The 16,959-nt window shown below is 37.6% G+C and overlaps 1 protein-coding gene and 1 pseudogene across 1 annotated transcript in view; one reads left to right on the top strand and one right to left on the bottom strand.

Annotated features, from left to right (window-relative positions):
* The window catches only part of LOC127418584 (zinc finger protein 883-like), a 154,593-nt pseudogene extending 152,206 nt beyond the window's left edge, over positions 1–2,387 (top strand).
* Positions 1–16,959, bottom strand: part of LOC127418577 (zinc finger protein 721-like) — a 620,351-nt gene that overhangs the window by 512,964 nt on the left and 90,428 nt on the right. The gene's annotated exons all lie outside the window — the stretch shown is intronic.

Here is a 16,959-nt window from a genome sequence, read left to right as displayed (position 1 = left end):
AACTTCAAAGAGTTTTTGTTAATTTGCTTAACTTTATTTTTTTCATGGTATGGTTGACATTTTCGTGGAATTGACCATTTGTTTTCCACATAGCACAAAAGCCATATAAATAGACAAAAAGTATACACAAAGAACGTTTTATTTTTCTATTATTGCAATTATCAGACGACATGTAAAAAGGACGCCAATTTGTCTGCGGTTGGTTTCCTAAAACTAAATTGACCATTTTCTAGTCCGAGTTTCACATCCTTTGATGACACAGAGTGCTCCCTTCTCTGTCATTCTTCTAAGCCCTGTTGACTACCTGCCTGCTCTAAATATTGGATAATTTAATGCACAAGCTATGTGCACATGTATTTTACGTTGTAAAAAAAACAAAACAATTATCTTTTTTTTTTTTTTCATGCATTCATTAATAAAATAAAAAAAGAGATCCACATTGGATTTTTCAGGCTTTTCTGTGACCGCCCGCTCCTGTCCACATCTCATGGAAGTACCGTCTGTTCCTGCCTTGAAATTTTATCTCATGCCACAAGAAATCTAATCGGGTCCTGTGGGAGTTCTGCAGGAATGCAGACCTCTAACTGGATTATTCAAAAATAGGCATTACAATATGGTTAAAATATTACATTTATTTGATTGATTTTCCAAAAAATACTGTTGTGATATATATCATGCTAAAATTACTCCTATTGTGATATAAGACTTTGGTCATATCGCCCACCCCAAACTTTGACTCACATTTAATCTAAATGACTAAAATCATGAAGTTAAATTATCAGTCAGAATTGATGGTATAAATATAAATTGTTTGCACAGCAAAAATCATAAAGAAATACTGGATGTTTGTTGTATACACACATTAAATTATGGTTCAATTTGATGATTTAAATTTGTCCCTCATTATTGTGTTCATTGTAGAGCTGATGGAAGTGAGAGAGGAACGTGAAGAACTGAATGAAGTGGAGGAGGAACAGCATGATTTCATAACTGGAGAAAAATCTTTGAGTGGCTCAAAGACTGAAAAGAATTTCTCTCCAAAAAAGCCTCAAAGAAGAGCAGACAAGAAATCTTTCACCTGCTCTCAGTGTGGAAAGAGTTTCACATGTAAAAGCAATCTTAATGTACACATGAGAATTCACACAGGAGAGAGACCATACACGTGCCATCAGTGTGGGAAAAGTTTTGCATATGCAAGCAATCTCAAGAGTCATCTCTTTTGTCATTCTGGAGAAAAGTCATTTGAATGTAATAAGTGTGGTAAAACATTTGTTCTGGCACAGTCCCTAAAACAACATCTGAAAACACACACAAATGAGAAGCCTTACAAGTGTTCTTTTTGTGGAAAGAGTTTTACACGCCTGTCCTATTTTAAAGAGCACCAGAAAATACATACTGGTGTGGGTGCTCACATGTGCTTTGAATGTGGGAAGATATTTATTACAGCTGACAACTTGAATAAGCATCAAATAATTCATACTGGAGAGAAACCATACAAGTGCTCATACTGTGGAAAGAGTTTCACTCAGACAAAAAACCTGAAATCACACGAGAGAACTCATACTGGAGAGAAACCATACAAGTGCTCACACTGTGGAAAGAGTTTCACACATTCACAAAACCTGAAAACACATGAGAGAACTCATACTGGAGAGAAACCTTACAAGTGCTCACACTGTGGAAAGAGTTTCACTCAGACAGAAAACCTGAAATCACACGAGAGATCTCATACTGGAGAGAAACCATACAGGTGCTCACAGTGTGGAAAGAGTTTCACACAGTCACAAAACCTGAAATCACACGAGAGATCTCATACTGGAGAGAAACCATACAAGTGCTCACAATGTGGAAAGAGTTTCACACATTCACAAAACCTGAAAACACATGAGAGAACTCATACTGGAGAGAAACCTTACAAGTGCTCACACTGTGGAAAGAGTTTTACTCAGACAAAAAACCTGAAATCACACGAGAGATCTCATACTGGAGAGAAACCTTACAAGTGCTCACACTGTGGAAAGAGTTTCACTCGGTCAGATCACCTGAAAACACATGAGAGAATTCATACTGGAGAGAAACCATACAAGTGCTGACAATGTAGAAAGAGTTTCACACATTCACAAAACCTGAAATCACACAAGAGATTTCATACTGGAGTGAAACCTTACAAGTGCTCACACTTTGGAAAGAGTTTCACTCGGTCAGAACACCTGAAAACACACGAGAGATCACATACTGGAGAGAAACCTTACAAGTGCTCACACTGTGAAATGAGTTTCGCTCGGCAGGGGTTCTTAAAATTTCTCAGCCTCGGCAGTTACGGGTCAGGAGCTTCAGTTAATGTTCACATCAACCATATGAATGGGAAACATTTTTTATTTCAGTGATTTGGACCGTGACATGATTGTTGGTGCCAGATGGGCTGGTTTGAGTATTTCTGTAACTGCTGATCTCCTGGGATTTTCACACACAACAGTCTCTAGAATTACTAAGAATGGTGCCAAAAACAAAAAACATCCAGTGAGCGGCAGTTCTGCGGACAGAAAAGCCTTGTTGATGACATTCTCAAAGGAGAATGGCCAAACTGGTTCGAGCTGACAGAAAGGCTACGGTAACTCAGATAATCCCTCTGTACAATTGTAGTGAGCAGAATAGCATCTCAGAATGCACAACATGTCGAACTTTGAGGGTGGAACCCGACGTGGTCTTCTGCTGTTGTAGCCCATCCGCCTCGATCTTCGACATGTTGTGCATTCTCAAAATCTGATAATACTGGAATCATTAATTGTGATTCCTTACCTCAAATTACGCTAAAAAACACAATTTTCCCGGCTTGTATAGCTAATGCGAGTTGATTGGCTCTTTTTCCTGTAATGCGGGACTTCCTTTCTACATCTGTTGACCGTTGGGTGCTTGGAGCTCCTTGGTTGGGCGTTCCAAATTCTCATATTCATTTTAATAGAAGTGGCTCATCTCTGCTAAGTAATCTCTGCTTTAAATCAAAGGGAGAACCAGGTTTACATACGTTTAGAATTACATTACTGTGAGTGATTTTGTTGAGCAGATGAATGCATTCAATGAAATACATGATTAATATTCACTTCAGTAGTTATTCTTAAAATATTTTTTTTATTGTTATTATTATGATAAATAACAGCTACAAAAACCATAATTCAGCAAATACGAAGCAAAAATTAATAGATGTGTTTTTTAATAAGTATGTATTGCATGTGCAGAAATAAATGACAGATGTACACATTAAATCACACATTTACTGTAATTACAAACCTTTTTGTCATTTACGTACCTGTATACATCATGTCAGATGAAGATGAGAGATGTAACAGGTGTTTATCATGATGATGAATTGTCTGTTTTAAGTATTTTTCTCCATTAACCAACATCTTATGGAGTTTTGTGTTCCTTGCCACAGTCGCCTTCGGCTTGCTCACTGGGGTTATAAATACAATTATTATTTAATTACTTATTTTAAACACAATTCACAATCGTATTTTACCAAACTACACAATGCTTTGAAACGATGTGTGTTGTGAAAGGCGCTATACAAATAAAAATGACTTGACTTTATGGTTTGATTATATGAAATAGTTAATTTTACGTGCATATTTGGATTTTAGAAATGTTTGATGGATTTTTTACATGGCACCCCTAATCTCGCCTGACGGCACCCCGTTTGGGAAACGCTGTACTAGAGAGTAGGTTCACTTGAATTAGGTGTGTGCAAACATCACAGTGTTGTGAAAAGCTGAATATTGCAAAAGTAAAGAAAAGATGGGATGATATATTGAATTTCGATATATCGTGAACCAAAAATTAACGAAAAATATTGAGGCAAAACTCGATAATTTGAAATTTGAAACATTGTTTTCTGTCCATGTGGTCATAAATTAAATGACCCATCAAACATCATAATCTATCTTGATTTTGTGTCTTTTAATATCCTTTCTGTTCTTTACAGTCAGATAAAAATGTCAGATTAAATATTAATTTTGATCACAAATAGCACAGATGCGCTAAAAAAAAAGACTTCTCTCCCATTAATGAATGAACTTCAACACCTGTGCGAGTCTGTGAGATGCTTGTTAAACTCTTAAAGGGGCCATGAACTGAGAAATCAAAATTCCCTTGATCTTTTGACATATAAGAGGTCATTGTACTATAAAAACATCCTGTAAGTTTCAGAACTCAAAACTTTCTCGTTAGTCTAAAAACAGCTTATATTGAAGCCAATCTGCCAAAACGACAGGATGTGAAATGTGCCACTTTATTCCGTAATAGTGTGGCTAAACACCGCCTCCGCAGAAGATCAACGCCTGCTTCTACGTCACTGCCTGTTTAGTCCCGCCCACCGATTCACGCATGTAGTAGGTAAATAACGAGAGAGGCAAACACAGGTCTACGCAGAAACCAAACGATAAAGATGGCTCCGAAGACAACAAGACGCTGTGCATTGCCAAGTTGTGGAAAAACACAGTCTTTGCATTGCCTTCCTTCTGATCCCAACATTAGGAGTGGATGAACTTTATTTTTAATGAAGTTCCAGACCGCGTCAGTAAGAACTTGGTCCTTTGTTCACTTCATTTTACCGCGGATTCGTTTACAAACAAGGCACAGTTCGATGCAGGATTTTCAGAAAGATTGAAACTACGCTGTGCTGGCTATATTGGATCCGACAGTAATGTCGCACCACACGAGTGTAACTGTTTTTATTACGTGGTCACAATTGTTTTGTCTGTTATTACAGATCGTTTGATACAGTGCATCTGGAAAGTATTCACAGCGCTTCACTTTTTCCACATTTTGTTATGTTACAGCCTTATTCCAAAATGGATAAAATTCATTATTTTCCTCAAAATTCTACAAACAATACCCCATAATGACAACGTGAAAGTTTGTTTGAAATCTTTGCAAATTTATTAAAAATAAAAAACGAAAAAAATCACATGTACATAAGTATTCACAGCCTTTGCCATGACACTCAAAATTGAGCTCAGGTGCATCCTGTTTCCACTGATCATCCTTGAGATGTTTCTACAACTTGATTGGAGTCCACCTGTGGTAAATTCAGTTGATTGGACATGATTTGGAAAGGCACACACCTGTCTATATAAGGTCCCACAGTTAACAGTGCATGTCAGAGCACAAACCAAGCCATGAAGTCCAAGGAATTGTCTGTAGACCTCCAAGACAGGATTGTATCGAGGCACAGATCTGGGGAAGGGTACAGAAAAATTTCTGCAGCATTGAAGGTCCCAATGAGCACAGTGGCCTCCATCATCCGTAAATGGAAGAAGTTTGGAACCACCAGGACTCTTCCTAGAGCTGGCCGCCCGGCCAAACTGAGCGATCGGGGGAGAAGGGCCTTAGTCAGGGAGGTGACCAAGAACCCAATGGTCACTCTGACAGAGCTCCAGCATTTCTCTGTGGAGAGAGGAGAACCTTCCAGAAGAACAACCATCTCTGCAGCACTCCACCAATCAGGCCTGTATGGCAGAGTGGCCAAACGGAAACCACTCCTCAGTAAAAGGCACATGACAGGACTCTCAGACCATGAGAAACAAAGATTGAACTCTTTGGCCTGAATGGCAAGCGTCATGTCTGGAGGAAACCAGGCACCCCTCATCACCTGGCCAATACCATCCCCACAGTGAAGCATGGTTGTGGCAGCATCATGCTGTGGGGATGTTTTTAGCGGCAGGAACTGGGAGACTAGTCAGGATCGAGGGAAAGATGAATGCAGCAATGTACAGAGACATCCTTGATGAAAACCTGCTCCAGTGCGCTCTGGACCTCGGACTGGGGCGAAGGTTCATCTTCCAACAGGACAACGACCCTAAGCACACAGCCAAGATAACAAAGGAGTGGCTCCGGGACAACTCTGTGAATGTCCTTGAGTGGCCCAGCCAGAGCTCAGACTTGAACCCGATTGAACATCTCTGGAGAGATCTGAAAATGGCTGTGCACCGATGCACCCCATCCAACCTGATGGAGCTTGAGAGGTCCTGCAAAGAAGAATGGGAGAAACTGCCCAAAAATAGGTGTGCCAAGCTTGTAGCATCATACTCGAAAAGACTTGAGGCTGTAATTGGTGCCAGAGGTGCTTCAACAAAGTATTGAGCAAAGGCTGTGAATACTTATGTACATGTGATTTTATTTTTTTTATTTTTATTTTTAATACATTTGCAAAGATTTCAAACAAACTTCTTTCACGTTGTCATTATGGGGTATTGTTTGTAGAATTTTGAGGAAAATAATGAATTTAATCCATTTTGGAATAAGGCTGTAACATAACAAAATGTGGAAAAAGTGAAGCGCTGTGAATACTTTCCGGATGCACTGTATGCCTCCTTGTCTGAATCAAGTATGTGGCATTATAAGGTCTCACAATTCTTATTCTTGTTTTTCTCCTACAAGTCTCTCAGGATGTTTGTACTCTAAACCTTTCTCAAAGAATATTATCCAAAATAATAAACTTATTTTATTCATCCAAATCTCCCATTCTCATAACCAAATTCACCCGCTGCTTCAGTGCTGTTAGTTGCGTCAGTCAGTAAGTACATTTATTTGCCATTCTGACTGGACTCATCAATGGTTCAATTGCAATTTCAGTCTATCTGTAATTGAATCATTCTAATGCTCTTATTCTGTATGTTCTAATGTCCTCCTTTTCTTGTATTCTTAACTAATCAATATCTCTCTGCTTTTGACAATAATACTTTTCAAATGTATTATTTCCAATGTCACCCGTTACATCTTATAATTATAAATTTTCCCACAATTTCCTATTTTTCTACATAATTCTTAAACCTTGCCAGGGCTGTCTTTTAATATTTAGCCAATAAATTAACTAGAGTTTATTTTTATTTTCCTTTTTCCCAATTTTACTCAAGCTTTAGCAAAATAATTTTCTTCCACAAGCCCATTTTTAAACTTCTTTGATTATATGGGTACAAATTTGATTATATTTTTTCCTTATCTACACAGTCAAATTTTACTGTAGTCTTTCTATATGCTTCCCAAAAATCTTTTCTCCTAATGGTGTATAAACTCCAATTACATTGTATTTTCCATCTGCATATTTTCTCTGAAATTTCTTTGATATATATTTAACTCATTAAAAGTTTTCAACTTTCTAGAATATCTATTAATTCCCTCGTTATTTTACTCTAAACTATTGCATTCATTATGCCCTTTTATCCACATGAAAGAATGGCATAACTTTTCATAAACTTTTTAAAAATTTTCATGTATATTTGTTGCTATAATATTTTCCACAATTTCTTCAAAAATGTATTTTAGAATTATAAAGTCTCCATTTTTCTCTTCCAGCCCTTGTATTTTATATTATTACTGTTGAATTAATTTGTTATTCTTTCATTTTCAAAAGTAATTTCTTCTTTAACAATATACATTTCTCAAGGGCCAATTCGTATTCCTTGCATTATATTCCAAATTTTCACTATTTTTATGCAATATTAAATATGTTTTTCATGTATACTTCTGCATTATATGCTCATAGATTTTCCTACAGTATTATGTTTTATTATGTTCACACACACTAGAAAATATCTGTTCTCAAGTACATCACAATTTTCAGTACAAAACTATTCTTGAAGTTATTTAGTTCACTGCAATTAATTGCATGAGAAAATCAATTAAATGACAAATTCCTGCTAAAATTACAATTAATAATTTTTAATGTTACAACTTTAGTTGTTTTTACATAGGTAACATTTTCTCCAACATTAACCCGTTGCTCTCTTTGGTTTTCTTTTGTTAGAAGCACCATTTCATAAAGTAATGTAACAGAGAAAAACTGAAATCATCATACCCCTTGTAAAGTTATCTCTGAACCCCTAAGGTTATCTCTGTCATCAATCTCTCCTCATTCCAATTCCACAGTCCAAGACAAAGTCTGTGGTTCAAAGATCAGGCTGGTGGTTCAGAGATTGTTGTCGATCACTTTAAAAATCAGAGTTGTTCTGTATGATGATGGATCTTCTGTTTCTGAAATGGGTGTAATGTCCTTCCTGGATGTCCATCAGCATACATAAAACTCGGCTTTGCTTAATTATAACTATATTTGGCCATTGTTGTCCATCCGGTTTTACCAAATTGAGAATGCATCTAAGAGATTTTCATCACATTCTCCCCTTCTTGTTAAATACATTTGTGTTGGCCTTTGACTCTTTCTCCAAAGCAAATTTTTCTTTACAGCTCCTTCAGTTCTATTTCCCAGCCCCATGGGATCAAACTATCAGCCATTTGCTTTGCATGTCATGCGTATTTAGCCCAATTACGGCATGACCACAAGTTTAACGACATCCGAACTTCCAGCTGTTTTGATAATTCACATTATCAATATTTCTTCAATTCTTTTGTTTTGTCACTCAAATCACCAAAGGTTTTTTCTAATTTCATGCCCAAAACGAGTCTATTTTTCTAATAGATGCTAATTTGGAATATCCTCTGATATTCACCAATTTTAATCCACTTTGACCCTGTCCATATGTGTTTGCAAGCCTCATATTATTGCCTGCTATTCTCTGTTATCTCTCCTGATCCTGCGATAACACTGCAAAATGATACCCAAGTGCTTAATACATCACACACCAGACTCTAAACCTTCAAACAAAAATCCTGGATCTCAACACACCCCGAAAAGACATGGGTTATGTAAAATCTTGAATTGCATAAGGCGCACCATTGTGTCTCTAGATGCAGTCTTGACGTTTTTTTAAAATCCTAGCCCACTCACCCTCCTCCAATTCCGAGTTTAAATCTTTCTCCCATAATCTCTTGAGAGTGGTTGAGGTTCCGTCCCCTAGACTCTGAATTAATGACCTTTTCCAAAAGCAGTAATTACCACTCTCATAGTATCTGCCGCTTTAGGGGGGTGAATGTTATTTCCAAAAATATTACAGAGCAAGTGGCACAGCTGTAGATACCTAAAAAACTGAGATCTGGGGATCCCAAAATGTTGAACCAAATTTTCAAAGGATCTCAACACACTACTCTCATATAGGTCATTGAGTGTAGTAACCCCCCTCACAATCCACTCTGACCAGCAGAATGGGGACTTATTAATACAGAGTTTGGGGTTCAGCCATAAGCTAGAGGCAACATTTAGATAAATATCCAAATTAAACACTCTGGACACTTTTGCCCATACCAAGTGCAATGTGAAACAGGGTGTAATTTAACTTCTCCGGTTAAATTGATAGAAAGGCTTTGCAATGGCAAAATAGGGGCAAGAACTTCCTGTTCAATACAAAACCAGGGAGGGGCTCTCTCAGGTGGAAGTGACCAATGAGCCAAATGTCTGAGACCAAATACATAATAATAAAACAAAGTCTTGTGTAGGCCTAGCCCACCTTTGTCAATCGGTGTATGTAACTTATTGAAATGTAATCTGAGACTTTTACCATTCCAAATGAAGGACTTCGCTATGCTATAAAAATTGCTTGAAATAAGAGAGGGGGACATCTATAGGGAGAGACTGAAGCAGGTAGTTGAATTTTGGAATACAGTTCATTTTAATAACATTAACCTTCCCACTCATCGATAAATGTAATGAAGCCCACCTGCCCACATCGCTCGAAAACCTTTTTATTAAAGGGTCAATATTAACTCTATTAATAAATCAGCTAAATCAGACAAATTTGCTGGGAATAAAATACCCAAATACTTATAAATAATGACCTGTTTGGGCCACTGGAAGGCACCAAAGGAAGGCACTTTTTGGAAGCCAAAGCTTTGGATTTAGACCAATTGACTTTGTATTCTGTGAATTTAGAAAGCAATTAATAATTCTGTGGAGGCAAGGCATAGATCTAGTGGGGTCAGAGACGAATAATAAAATATAATCTGCGTAAAGCAGAAGCTTATGTGTCATACCTCCCACCATCACTCCTGGCAAATCATCCTCCTTTCTTATCGCAGCTGCTAATGGTTCCAGGGCAAGACAGAACAATAATGGGGAAAGAGGGCAACCCTGCCGGGTGCCCCTATCCAGAGTAAAATAATCTGAAATTAATCCATTTGTTTGTACCGCCGCTACCGGGTGTCTATAAAGTAACTTAATCCATCCAATAAACGTACTCCCAAACCCATACATTTCCAAAATCTTAAAAAGATAATCCCATTCTACCATATCAAATGCCTTTTCGGCGTCAAGTGAGATGGCAGCGACCGGAGTCTGATCATTCACCACTGACAACATTATACTGATGAAACACCTAATGTTATCAGAAGAGCTGCGGCCCCAAATAAACCCCACCTGATCTGCATGTGTAAGAGATGTCATAACTTTACTTAATCGATTAGCAAAAGTTCTGTAGCATAAGATCTAAAAAATTCAGCAGCAAAGCCATCTGGTCCTAGAGCATTGCCTGTAGGCAGGGCCTAAATTACCTCATCAAGCTCCTCCAAGTTTATCTCAGAATCAATAGAATTTTTTTGCTCAGTCATCAATTTAGGGAGTTCTAGAGGTTCCACAAAGTTTCTAATATCTTCATCAGTAGACGAAGACTTGGAACTATAAAGATCAAGATAGAACTCTTTAAAAGCATTATTAATATCAATGGCTGAGGTAAATATTTCACCACCAGCAGATTTCAGTGAGGGAATGGTAGAAAAATACTCTCTCTGCTTTATATATCTAGCAAAAGTTTTTCTGCTTTGTCACCCGACTCAAAATATGACTGTGCCCTGAACAACCAAAACTACACCTTCTGCAACAAAATAGTATTATATCTATATTTCAATCGAGTCAATTCTCTGAGGCCATCAGATGACATTTGGCGCTTCAGCTCTGCCTCGGCACTTTTAATATTCCCTTCCAACTCCATGAGTTCTCGTCCTTTGGATTTTTTGATGAGTGAGGCATACGGTATGATCCGATCCCTAAGAACTGCCATAAGTGCCTCCCAAGCCACGCCCACAGAGGATACTGAGGACCAGTTGGTCTCCATATACACATTGATTTCAGCCTTTAACATTTGTTGGAAATCAGGATTTTGCTAAAGGGATACATTAAAGCACCAACTATATGATTTCTTTTTCTCCATATGTGGCAACACCTCTAAACTCACCAGGGCGTGATCTGAGACTAAGATGTTTCCAATTGAGCAATCAACAACAGATGAAATGAGGGACTTAGTTATTAAAAACAAAAACTATTCTAGAATAAATTTACAGTCCCTACCAGATGGGTTCAAAAGTCACCAAATATCTACAAGACCAAGATTTTTACACATTCTGTGAAGCGTCAGTGTTGCTCTAGGGGCTTACACACTTTTGCTTCACTATAATCAAGGACTGAGTCCATCAAAAGATTAAAGTCTCCTCTCAATATTATATCATGAGGGGTGCCAGCAGCTTGCAGCATCCCTTCAAGATCTATAAAAAAGCCCTGATCATCAGCGTTAGGTGCGTAAATATTAGCCAAAATCAACCTTTGCCCCTGAATTTCTGCTAAAACTATAATGACTCTTCCTAATTGATCTTTAATCTGTTTGAGACATTTGAATTGTAGATGTCTACTTATCAATGTAATGCAGTGGCAGGCCGTGCATTTAAAGTCTAGGCTTTCAGTGTGATTCGTGCCATTAAGAAAACACAGTTTCACGTGTCTTTCATAAGACACCCTATGCCTTTGGGCATCATACATTACAATACAGCAATTGACATTTTAAAAACACATCCATGCACGAAAGCCAGAACTTGAAATGACACTTAATGCTCAAACAAGCCTAATTTTAGCTGCAGTTTGACTGTTTTTTTAAATGAATGTCTCTCGAACAGACATTCAGAAATCATAATTTTTCATATGAATCTACCAAGGAGGCCTACAATGCCTGGAAAAATCTATCTAATAATATTTGCGATTTAAATGTTGTTTGCAATAAATTTCGTTTCGTCAGGATAAATGGTTATGCTGCGTTCCATTCAAGTTGGATGTGGGATATTCCTACTTGATATCTCTGACCATAAATGCATTCCATTCCCCGATATTCGGAACTGCAACGCTCCCGTTAACTTACCAGGGGTTTGACTCTCATTAGAGGTCTCCTACCAACCCAACTGATAAACAGTGCTGCAGCGCTAGCATCTGTGCTTCAGGTGTACGATTATCAAAAGAGATTATAAGGTTTTATACACCTGTTTCTGCAGGCGTGTGTTAAACAAGCTTTAATATCATATAATGTGGAAACAAACTCAATTTTATCAATATTACTTAATAAAGTGAATGTTTATCACTTACTTTCTATATCTCCCTAAGTGTCGACATGTTTGTGTGACATCATGCCCCTGCATCTCGGCGAAATTGGAGGTGAGAATTTCTGCATGAGCCTACAAGTTGTAATTCTGACTTCAAGATGCATTCCATTGCACCTTTCCTAGTAGGAAGTTGTAAAATCCGACTTTCTGAGTTGAATGGAATGCAGCACTACTTTTCAAAACTTGATCCGACACTGAATGCTCCAGCAGCCTAATTTACACTTGGAAAACTCCTGATGTTGCTATAACAATGCAAAAGCCTTACCAATTAGCTTGAAGTGAAAATCAGTCCTCCTTTTCTGTTTAATAAATTAAGCAATCACACGGTCATGCAGAACATTTTTTTTAATGTTTGTAAATCCATAAGAATCTCTTTCTCAACGGCAATACCAGCAGTGATGACAGCCGACTGGTCAGCAAGATCTTGTGCGTTTTCAAGTTACGTACATCACTTAAAACTTGATTGCGTCACTCAAGGCCAGCTAGAAGGCCTCAACCGGGATATATCCTAAAGATCACACCCACCAAGAACAAATAAATCAATCTGATTGGCTGATGAATCTGACAATCTGACTTTAGTTTACCATTCATTGGCACTGTTGTGGGATTCTGAAGAAATTCTGAAGGCCTGATGGGGTGGAGCTCAGACTCAAGCGCTGCTTTGGGCATGCGATTTGTGAAACAGTTGTCACACTTTGCTTGTAAGCATCAAGGAATAAATTCTGACTGGATAAACTTGTCATTTTTCTCTATTTGTTGTAGATTAATTAAGAGTGGAAAGAGGTTAAAAATACATATGCAAAAAGGTGATTGAGAATGAAAGGATGAAAAATATTTATTTATTTGGCATGTTAGGCCAGCAGAGAAGGCTTTGCTGGCCCTGAGAATTCACCACTGATGTAACGACTCCCCTGCTCTTACTTGAGCCAGCACTAAAGAAAACATGCCCACCCGATATCTTCCCAAATTTTTCAGCTTTGTGCAGAGAAAGATGTGTTTCTTGAAGAAACAATATCATATTTCTTACGCTTAAGAAAAGAAATAACCTTCCTTCTTTTTATGGGATGCCCCAACCTATTCACATTCCACGTGGAGAAAGACAGTCTGCTCATATTAACATTTTACATTTTGACATATTAGAAAAAATAGATTGTGTGTCAAAAACAAGATTATAAAGACCACGTTACCCATTAGTGCAACAATCAAACCCCGAAATTCCCCCAGAACCAAACAAACAGAAAAAAGAAAAACGTGCGCATTAACCCCACGCACAAAAGCGCCAACCAGCGTCCATCCCTCAAAACTCAAACAGTCCATGTATACCTACAAGAGTCCCCGCAACAACTTTGCCATCAGATTGCTCAAGTCCGGTGCTTCTGTACAAATTTTGTGAGGCATAATTACATAACAGAAAATACTCTGTAAAACAAACTCCAGCCAGTAGGCAGAATAAACACAAAGAACATGTAGATTCATTCACTGAACTGTAACAGGTTTCTGTTCTTTATTGCTCCCTTAATCTGTTTTAAAATTATGACATTGCTTTATTTAATTCAATTACCTCTATTGATAATGTATTACTTCTTTCCGTGGTTTATGTATATTTTCTTCTATTATGTGCTTATTTAAATCACATACTTTTTCACAATCGCTTTTAGTCAACATAAGTTTTTACTTCTCTTCACAGCGCCTCCATTAAATCACTTTTAACTAGTTTTTAACCTCAATTAATCTCCATTTTTCTTTAATTCCATATTTTTCCGATTTTGCTCTTATGGAAAGAAATTGGTACTTTTATTCACCAAAGTGGCATTCAACTGATCACAATGTATAGTCAGGACATTAATAATGGGAAAATTACTATTACAATTTGAAAAAAAAAAAAATTTCAGATCTTCTTAAACAACTTCAAAGAATTCTCATAAATAAATTCTCCACGTGCACCTTGGCATTCTAGCTGTCAGTTTGTCCAGATACTCAGGTGACATTTCACCCCACACTTCCTGTAGCACTTGCCATAGATGTGGCTGTCTTGTCGTGCACTTCTCATGCACCTTACAGTCTAGCTGATCCCACAAAAGCTCAATGGGGTTAAGATCCATAACACTCTTTTCCAATTATCTGTTGTCCAATGTCTGTGTTTCTTTGCCCACTCTAACTGTTTGTTTTTGTTTTTCTGTTTCAAAAGTGGCTTTTTCTTTGCAATTCTTCCCATAAGGCCTGCACCCCTGAGTCTTCTCTTTACTGTTGTACATGAAACTGGTGTTGAGCGGGTAGAATTCAATGAAGCTGTCAGCTGAGGACATGTGAGGTGTCTATTTCTCAAACTAGAGACTCTGATGTACGTATCCGCTTCTTTAGTTGTACACCTGGCCTTCCAAATCTCTTTCTTTCCTTGTTAGAGTCGGCTGTCCTTTGTCTTTGAAGACTGTGAAGACTGTGATGTTATTATATTTTGGAAAGGGGTTTTTTTGAAGATGGAATGTTAATTAAATCTGAAACTAACTGAGGAAGATCTAGGTTGGTGGCCATAACGTTTAATTTTGTATGAATGATGACTTAAGTTGTAGATATTCCAAAAATTGTTTACTCTGAATACCGTACCTTTGGACCAAGTAGGAGAAACCAGAATATTATTATGGAAAATATGTTTAAGATGCGTGATGCCTTTTTCTGACCATGTGTGGAAATTAAGTGGTTTCTTGTTACATAGAAAATCAGGATTATTCCAGATGGGAGTAAGATTAGATGGTGCAATAGTGGTGTTTGTAATTTTATGGAATTTCCACCAGGCTGTCGGAGTCGCAGCTATTGTTACTGTTTTGAAACAAGGGTGGTGTTTGATAGTCTGGCTGAGAAATGGTATATCTGAAATCTGAATGTCTTTGCAAACTGTTCGTTCTAAATCTAACCATGTGTTGTCTGATTGATTAGGGTGGATCCATTTATATATGTATTGAAGCTGATTTGCTAGATAATAGTGGTAAAAATGTGGAGCTTCCAACCCTCCTTGTGTTTTCGGTTTCTGTAGAGTGGCCAGTTTAATTCTAGGTGTTTTGTTTTTCCAGTAGAATTTGGAGATACTTGAATCTAAAGATTTGAACCAGGTGAGGGTGGGTTGGGTTGGAGTCATTGAAAATAGATCATTTATTTTAGGAAGTATTGTCATTTTAACAGTGGCAATTCTGCCCAAAATGGTTAGTGGTAAGTTCATCCAGCGATGAAGATCATTTATTATTTTGAGTAGTGGAGTGAAATTGAGTCTGAACAGCTCTGACAGCCTGGGTGAAAACATTGATGCCTAAATACGTGATGTGATCTGTACATAATGGGATAGGTGGTTTATGGGCTGCCACATTCCAGCTATTACTATTTAGTGGAAGGATGGAAGATTTGTTCTAGTTAATAGAGTAGTCAGAGATATTAGAAAATGATTCAGTAAGTTTAATTGTTTCTTTTAGTGATGAGTGAGGATTTTGTAGAAATAACATATCATCTGCATAGAGGCTGATCTTACGATATGTTTTAGGAGTTTGAATACCTTCTATGTACATGTTCTGATGGTTGGCTGCAGCTAAAGGTTCAATGAAAATGGTGAATAGAGAAGGAGAGAGTGGGCATCCTTGCCTAGTCCCCCTGTGCAATGTGAAGCTGTGTGAGGTTTGTCTGTTAGTGATAACCGTGGCTGAAGGAGTAGTGTACAAAATCTTGACCCAATTAATAAATGATTCTCCAAAGCCAAATCTTTGTAATGTTGTAATCCAAAGTGGCTACGATGGTACCTGCTTGTTGTAATGATGAATAATACATTAAATTAAACAGTCTGCGTGTGCTACTGGATGTGTGCCTACCTTTGATAAAGCCGGTTAGATCTGAGTGAATTATAGACAGAATTACTTTTTCTGTTCTGTGAGCTAGTGCCTTAGTGATTATTTTTATATCTATGTTGATGAGAGAAATGGGACGGTAACTTGATGGCAAGGTTGGATCTTTGTTGGGCTTTAAGAGGAGTGAAATTGCGGCTGTGTTCATATTAGCTGGAAATCTTGAATTTTGTTTTATTTCAAGTATCAATTTATTAAAGAGCAGAGATAGAATAGATCAGAAGTGTTTATAGAACTCAGCAGGGAAGCCATCGGGTCCTGGTGCTTTGTTGTTTGGCATACACTTGAGGGCTTTGGAAAGTTCCTCCTGTGTTATCAGTAAATCCAGTATGTCAGTTTGATTTTTTTTTTTAAGCTGTGGTAAATCAATGCTGTTAAGAAATGAGTTGATATCCTCTTGATTTGGGTCCTTCTCTGATGAATATAGATTGGCGTAAAAATTTGTGAAGATTTTATTTATTTCTTCGGGTAAGTTTATAGGCGTCCCTGCTGAGTCTTTAATGATGGAGATTGTTGTTTTTTCTTTATTTTGTTTAATTTGATCTGCCAAGTATTTACCAGATTTCTTATTATGGTGAAAATATTTTTGTCGAAGTCTGTGTATGAGGAATTGCGTTTTCTTATTTATAATTTCATTTAGTTGGAGTTTATATTTTTGTGGCAGGGCGGAGGGCAGGGCCGGATCATGATTCCGCACACCCGGCCCCTAATTAGGCTGATTAAGCCCGAGAGGGATAAAGCCGACCAGAGACGGCAGTGCGACAGAGAGAGA

Source organism: Myxocyprinus asiaticus, chromosome 28, assembly GCF_019703515.2.
Source record: "Myxocyprinus asiaticus isolate MX2 ecotype Aquarium Trade chromosome 28, UBuf_Myxa_2, whole genome shotgun sequence".
NCBI classification, from domain to species: Eukaryota; Metazoa; Chordata; class Actinopteri; order Cypriniformes; family Catostomidae; genus Myxocyprinus; species Myxocyprinus asiaticus.
The sequence above is the reverse complement of the archived record's forward strand: the minus strand, read 5'-3'. Positions and strand labels throughout refer to the sequence as shown.